Raw genomic sequence first — 7,495 nt, 5'->3', positions numbered from 1 at the left:
CACCACAGTAAAACACAGTAAATAGTAACACCAAATACACATTCAAAGTAGTTAAGGCACAACCATCCATTAAAACCCCCCACTCAGGCAGCCAGGGAAAGCTTGCTCTTCTCTGGGAGCAGAGATGGGCACGGACCATTGGTTCAGCAGTTCAGTGGGTTTGTTTCCTGGCTGATCTGCATTTTGGCCCATTGCCCCTCCAGAGGGCACCCATTGGGTGGCATTGCCCCACCCTGCCTCTTTTAGATGCTGTCTCCGAGTGGGCGCCCCACTGGATGGGACAGGGTGCTGAAACATGGGTCAGCTCTTTGACTAGAAAATAAACGGTGCCGAACCACCAAACCAACGAACCACCAAACCATGCTCTCAATGGGAGTAATTTCTGAGCAGACAGAAAGAGGATGGCAGGTGTGCCAGCAGATATTTATCTGCCTGATGCAAAGAGTAGCATGGCAGCCTCTCCCCATTACCGGCCAGAAGTACTGAGGCTTAGTTCAGCACTGGGAATGGAATGATGACATTCAGCACATTGAAGGCAATTAACTGCTGTAGAGGCACTGTGCTAGGCTGGAGGGCAGGGATGGGCAACCTGTAGTCTATGGGCCACATGCTGCCTTCGGGGGCCCCAAATCAACCCCCACAGCATCTTATTTTGGGGCCTCAGGAATACCTGTGTATCCTAAAAAGGATCTTTTAACAAAAGACTCATAAAGAACCTTTGTGCCCACTACAGGGTATGGGGGAAGTGTTTTGAGGACTCTGGCAGCATTTCTAGGACTGCATACAGCATTTTAATATTTTTTAAATTTGGCTACTGTAGGGTGGATGTGTTTTTCAGTGACACTCCCCCACACACATACTTTTTATGTACTAAAAATATAAGTTCGGGGATCATAGGAGCAGGTTCCGCCCTCCAAGTTCAAGAAATGGCTGTCTGTGGACCACAGACTTCTGAAGGCTGCCTATTTCTGTTGTATGGTACAACAGATCTTTCTTTAAATGGAGAGGACCAATCCAGGAATTCAGGAAGAACAACAAAGAAGGGAGGAAGCTGCCTAAAGAGAAAGGGATTTGCTTGTCAGTGGAGGTATAGCAAAGAAGGGGCCATGCTGGCCTCTTGTGGGTGGGAGTTCCACAGCTTGGGAGCAGTTACAGAGAAGGACATCTCTCATGTCCTCACTAAATGCACCAGTGAGTATGATGGGAATGACAGAAAGGCCTCCCTTGCTAATCTTAACACAGACAGGATCACAAAGGGAGATGTGGACTTTCAGATAACTTGGACCCGATTTGTTATAGATCACAACCAGCACTTGGAACTGAGCTGGAAATGAACTAGCAGTCAGAGGAACTATTTTAACAGGAGAGGTCATGTGTTCCCAATTAGCACCTTGGCGGCAACATTTTGGCCCCTCTGAGGTTTCTGAACACTTTCAAAAGGCAACCACATGTACAGTAAAGGTAAAGGTTCCCCTTGACACTTTGTCCAGTCATGTCTGACTCTAGGGGGAGGTGCTCATCTCCATTTCCAGCTAGCGTTTGTCTGAAGACAATCTTCCGTGGTCATTGGCCAGTGTGACTAGACACAGAATGCTGTTATCTTCCCACCGTGGTGGTACCTATTTAGAGTGGTACCTCAACTTACGAACTTAATCCGTTTTGGAACAGCATTCATACGTTGAAAAGTTCGTAAATCGAAGTACCATTTTCCATTTAAATGCATGGCAATGGAATTAATCCATTCCAGCATTTCAAAAAGGTCTCAAACAGCTTCCTCCAATGTCAGAGGGAAAGCCCTTTGAGACCTCCAAAGGTGCCGATCGCTCTGTTCACAAAAAATGGCATTGACTTGCAAATGGAGCTTCGATCTCGTTCATAGGTTGAGGCTCCATTTGCAAGTCGATGCCAATTTTTGTGAATGAAGCCATTAGTAAATTGAAAAGTTTGTATGTAGGGACATTCGTAAGTCAAGGTCCCACTGCATCTACTTGCATTTTACATTTTGCATGCTTTCGAACCTGTAGGTTGGCGGGAGCTGGGACAAGCGACAGGGGCTCACTCCGTCGCATGGATTCAATCTTATGACTGCAGGTCTTCTGACTTTGCAGCACAGAGGCTTCCGCGGTTTAACCCACAGCACCACCACGTCCTTCTCAGTACACAGTACATTACGGTAATCCCAATAGGATGTAATTAAGCTATGTATCACCATGGTCAGGTCAGACATCTCGAGGAATGGGTACAACTAGCAAACTTGTTTCCTCTTCTTTTCTAGTTTTGTCAAGCTCTGTAAAAAAAAGAGCCCTGCAGATGGAACTCTAAGAGACAGGGGAGATAATCCCCATTCTCCAGAAGCCTATGGCTTTTGTGACGTTAATGGCGACAGTTAAGGGCTTCCAGGCAGACAGCATGGCAGTCCGGCTGAGGCAGCTTCTGAGGAAGAGCATTTTACATCTGACCATTCCCTTGCTGCTAAAACAGCTGCTCCACATTCCCTCCCCTCAGTGTGAACCTGACAGAGAAGCTGCTAGGCATTAGAATGTTATTCCCTCAGACAAAAGCAAAACAAGGCATTTCCAAGCTGGAAGATTATTGGGGTTAGAAAATAAGGTGCTGAACATTCTTTTTTATGAGAAGCAGCTTTCCTCATTAAGCCTAATGTCTTAGCTGTGGTTGAGAAAATACTTACTTATGCCTTCCAATATTTGAGAAGGGAAAATACTGTAGATACCTTGTAGAACAAAGGATTCATGTTAAATATGTGTTCTTAGGAGGTGTTCAGAATTGGTATGTGATGAATATTCACAAAATGTTTGTTTTTTTCAGTTTAGACTGATTTGACTCAATGAGGATTTTTCAAGCTCCCCCAAATTATTTGCTACCAGGTAAGAACAAGACATGGAGGGCTAATTTTTCTAATCAGTGTCCTTTAAAATGGCTCAACCTGTCTCTAAACAAAATTAGTATCCTTTCTGCTTAAGAAGCAGAATGCAAGCAGCGAGCATGCAATGACTGGCTAGCTCATCAAAAAGGCTTCAGATCCTGAAAAGTCAATGTAACAAAACAGCTGCCGCTGTGATTTTGTGCACCTTTGCTTAATTTGTGGGTGGGTGGGGAATCTTTGTTTTCTTTTTCATCTTGTTGGGAACGACGAAAAATATTTGGCCCTCTCACGGGCATGTCGAGTAAGTTTCTGGTTCATTATCCTGGTGTGACAATTTACATTTCAGTTTGAAGTGATGCATGATGAGGGGACTGCAGAATCCGTGCAGAATTATTTTACTTAAGACCGGTATTTATGCTGCTTACATGTACTCTAGCTACTCTTTGAAGAGCAGAAGTCAGAAACCTTCACAAAAAATGAATCTTTTCATGTGGTTTTTTAAAAAAATAGTAACTAAGCTTGTATGTCTGGATGTTTATTCATTGCCAGAAATGAAATCTGTGGAACAATGTAAGTTAAGTATGAAGAGCCTGCAGATCACTAGTTGATTTTGGACTCTATCACCCACCTTTCCCAGAGTCAGGAATAGTGGAAGCTGAAGTTCAACAGCACCGCGTGTTCTTCAACTCTGCTTAATGATTGTTGCACACTTAACAACTTCTCGCCCAAACACAAAGCAATTGTCAGGGCTTTTTTCTTTTCTTTCAAAAAGTGTGAATGGTAGTGAACAGAAGAGGGTATCCTGTAGACCAGTGGTCCCCAACCTTGGGCCTCCAGATGTTCTTGGACTACAACTCCCAGAAACCTTCACCACTACCTCTGCTGGCAAGGATTTCTGGGAATTGAAGTCCAAGAACATCTGGAGGCCCAAGGTTGGAGACCACTGCTGTAGACCATCTTTGCTGTCATTGCTGTTGTAGAAATTCAGGCTGCTCTTTGCTATGCATAGCTTGGCATCTTGTTTTTCCTGCCGGCAATGGAGACATGATATTGTGCAGCAATATTGGGCCATTTCCTGGCTTTTTGATCCATGGGTACAGAAGCACAATATCCCACATTCATAAACTGGAGGTTTTTTTAAAAAATTGAATAAAAACTCTCCACAGTTGCAGCAGGACTTTGGCTCTAACTTCACGTGCCTCACCATGGTAACTTGGCTCGCCATCCTGAGCTAGGTTTGTAGATGCAGTTTCTTCATACTACTTCCAGGGATCCCCAGACTGCAACCATGCTGATGCGTGAGCAGGAGAGAACTAAACAGGCTGCAATAAAACTTTTGTTTCTCTACAGCTGTCTTCCTTAGCACAATCAATACAATGCTTAACATGTTTTCCTGCTTACAGAGAAGGGGGAGCTGACTCTTTGCCTCCTACTCCTTGGTTTAAGTTAAGCAACTGATGGTCAGTTTCAATCTATCTGAGTACCAGGCCTGCCCCACCCCTCACATGCACACACACGCATAGTCTTTTTCCCTTCTCTTTTCCTTGGTGATTTTTATTTATTTATTTATTTCCTTGTTTATGATTTATGAAGCTTTCAGTCCATTGCACTTAACAGGCTCAGTATAGAAAGATGAAAGCTTTTAGCTGGGAGGCAAAATGGAGAAAGCAATAGTTTGTGCTGTCTTTAATGTAATTTAAAAGCAAGTTTCAAGTTAAGAAAGCCAGAAAATGAAACAAGGTGACGGCGACAGCCTGAGATTGGCTCTAGGCCCCCCCAAAATATTTCCTGGAGGAGGACATTAGCAGCGACAACATAGATGGATTTTCCCCTCCAGTCAGCGTGGAGGTCTAGCCTCTCAAAACACTGGGAATTGCATTTGTACCTCTGCAGAGTCCTCTAACTGGGTCTCAAGGGGCTGAGGCTACTTCGTGTAATTCTTTCCTCTGTTATTACAGCAGCTGAACACATTTAGACAGTTACTTAATCAAAGAAAGCCGCCAGGCTTGGCCAGGCTTCCCAGATAAGAGCATTGGGATTCACAAATCCTATTGTCAGTTTGACTGAGGATCTATTCACAGGACTGGTTATATCCCAGGTTAATAAGACCCCTGCACTCATCTCAGTTCTTGAAACTGGAAGCTTTCCTCTGGTAATTCCAAATGCTAGTATTTGGCGAGTAGTTCATTAAGAGGCATAAATGACAGATATGAGTAAAGGTATGGCTAAAGACTAAGTCTAGGTTCGCTTGGCAATGAGGATTGGATCAAGATGATCTACACATATATTCCACGGATAAACTTCAAGCAAGGGCTTCAAATTTGACCCAAGAAAACATGGACTCAATAGCTTCAGCAACTTGATCACTATTTTATATCTTTTGACAGAGGGGGTGTGAGTTTTGAAAGAAAAACATATTCATGAAGGCTCTCCACATGAGCTAGAAGTTAGGAAGAACAATGTTGCAAGTCATGTAGAAACTTACATTGATGTGGATGTTTTTCCCACTCAAAATGTTACCCGTCACGTATTACAGGGAAATGAAGTAGTGAAAAAAAAGGCAAGGCTAATTAGGGATTTAATTTCATTTCTCCAAATCCCACCACCATTTTCCTCCTGCCCTTATTTTATATTGGATATCTAGACATTGAGTTTTGCTCCCATACTGACATCTGTGTATGTTTAAATGCATTTGTCTCCGAAGTGTACATGCATTTGTGCATTTATGCAGTTCACCCACATTGATGTTTGTGTGTATTTTTTTAAAATTCTGCTTATTTTAGTTATTCTCCCTGTAGAATGTATCCATAGTTCTTGAGGTGAGATCTGAGCTTCTTCTTACAGTGATTCCTGGGAAGCATGAAAACTTCTTTTGTGGCTATTGAATCAATGAGGCTTTCTCTCATCTCTAGGGATAGTTTGCTTTCATTCCTTGTCTGTTTCCTTTATTCAGATTCTAAATGCCTTCATGAGCTCACAATAAATAACCATCCTACTTCAATGCCACATACATCCCAATTCTCTGAGTGCTTTGGTTTTATAGGTTCAATGTTTATTCGATTTGTACACAGAACAGAACAAACAGAAAGCTGGATTAGATTCAGCTGAAGGAGTGAAAATTGGTGGAAGATGCATTAGTAATTTAAGACAGGCCAATGGCATCTTATTACTAAAGGAAGCAAAAAGGATTTCAAATGATTTCTGATGCAAGTGAAAGAAGAAAATGCAAAAGCAGTTCTGTAGTTGAATATAAAGAAGACAAATATTATGACTACAGAAGAACTGCACAACTTTAATGCTGACACTGAAGAAATTGGAGTTGTTAAAGATGCTGTATCAATCCAAATCCAAATGGAGACTGAAGCCAAGAACTCAGAAGAAGCTTGAAACTCAGAAGGATGACAATGAAGGAACTAGAAATGATCAGCATGTGTCCACTTGTGTTACTGGAGATTAAGGCCAAAATCATCCTCATGATTGTACAGTAGGATCCCCATATCCACAGGATTGGTATCCACGATTTCACTTATCCATAGTCTGAAAATATAAAAAAATATTAAAAGAAAAATCCCTGAAATACAGTGGTGCCCCGCATAGCGAGGCTAATCCGTTCCGGATTAACCTTCGCTATGGGGAAACATCACTAAACAGAACGGAAAAGCCCATTGCATTCCAAATGGGCGCAAAACTCACCATTCTGTGATGTTTCCCCGTCCAGCTGCGGCCATTTTGGGTGTTCCAGCGGCCATTTTGGGTGTTCCGGCGGCCATTTTGGGTGCTCCGGTGGCCATTCTGGGTGTTCCAGCTGCCATTTTGTAACCGCCGAACAGCTGTTCCCCCATCGCAATGCGAAGAAACATCGGTATGTGATCGCATTAGCGATCGCAAAATCCGTATTGCTATGCAGATTAATAGTTAAATGGTGCGCTCATTATGCGAGGCACCACTGTATGTATTTCCTTATGTAGTTACCAGAACCAACACTAGAGAGAGCCAGAGATCGTGCTATGTATAGTGTTCAGTATCATCTGTGGTTTTCGGCATCCACAAGAGCTGTAAATCAATTTCACCATGGATACTGGGGTCCTACTATATTCCCTCTTACTATATATAGATATGGAAGTTGGATAGTGAAGAAAACATGTAGGGGAAAAATGATGCATTTTAAATGTTGTGCTGGAAGAGAGATTTGTGGATAGTATAGTCTGAACTGCGAGAAAGATTAACAAGTGAGTCCAAGATCAACTCAGGCCTGATCTCTCTCTAGAAGCAAAAATGATAAAACTGGGGCTGTTGTACTATGGGCAGGAGAAGAGAATGCTTGCTAGAAAAGACAATAATACTAGGGGGAAATGAATGCAGCAAGAGAAGAGCAAGAGCAAATATGAGATGGCTCCATAAAGGAGCCTACAAGGACTGGCCAGGGCTGTTGAGGACCAAACATTTTGGAGGTCAATCATAAGTTGGAAATGACTTGAAAGCATGTAATAATAACAAAATCAACAAATATTTTTAGACCAGATTATGTGCTTCGGCAATAATAGCATGGCACATTTCAGGTTTACCAACCCTCTCTTCCGGTGCCAAGAGCAATGATGGTGCAATGAAACA

The sequence above is a fragment of the Pogona vitticeps genome, chromosome 5 (genome assembly GCF_051106095.1).
Source record: "Pogona vitticeps strain Pit_001003342236 chromosome 5, PviZW2.1, whole genome shotgun sequence".
Taxonomy (NCBI): Eukaryota; Metazoa; Chordata; class Lepidosauria; order Squamata; family Agamidae; genus Pogona; species Pogona vitticeps.
This window is presented reverse-complemented; position numbering follows the sequence as displayed.